The sequence below is a fragment of the Pteropus alecto genome, unplaced genomic scaffold, assembly GCF_000325575.1.
Source record: "Pteropus alecto unplaced genomic scaffold, ASM32557v1 scaffold97, whole genome shotgun sequence".
Taxonomy (NCBI): Eukaryota; Metazoa; Chordata; class Mammalia; order Chiroptera; family Pteropodidae; genus Pteropus; species Pteropus alecto.
The window spans coordinates 537466-537771 of NW_006439713.1; the positions used below are offsets into that span (position 1 = coordinate 537466).

Here is a 306-nt window from a genome sequence, read left to right on the forward strand (position 1 = left end):
GCGGGCTAGGGGCGATCGTGTGAAGAGTCCCCGGTCCCGGTCACCGCCAAGCCTTTAACGGGCTTTTAACGTTTGGTTCTGAGCAACAACATATTTAAAAAATAATGTGCTAAACACACACATATACGCTCATAGACACACACTGCTCCACAGGCACACATGCACTCAGGCTGCCACAAACATCCACGCACACACATGCACATCCACACGCCAGCACGCACACACATGCATGCTAGCACGCACACACTAGCACACACGTGCACACTAGCACGTGCTCACACACTAGCACACTAGCACGTGCTCATA

At 52.3% G+C, this 306-nt stretch overlaps 1 protein-coding gene across 2 annotated transcripts in view; it reads right to left on the reverse strand.

Moving 5' to 3' along the window:
* Positions 1-306, reverse strand: part of PDE9A (phosphodiesterase 9A) — a 49055-nt gene that overhangs the window by 11100 nt on the left and 37649 nt on the right. The window lies entirely within an intron of this gene.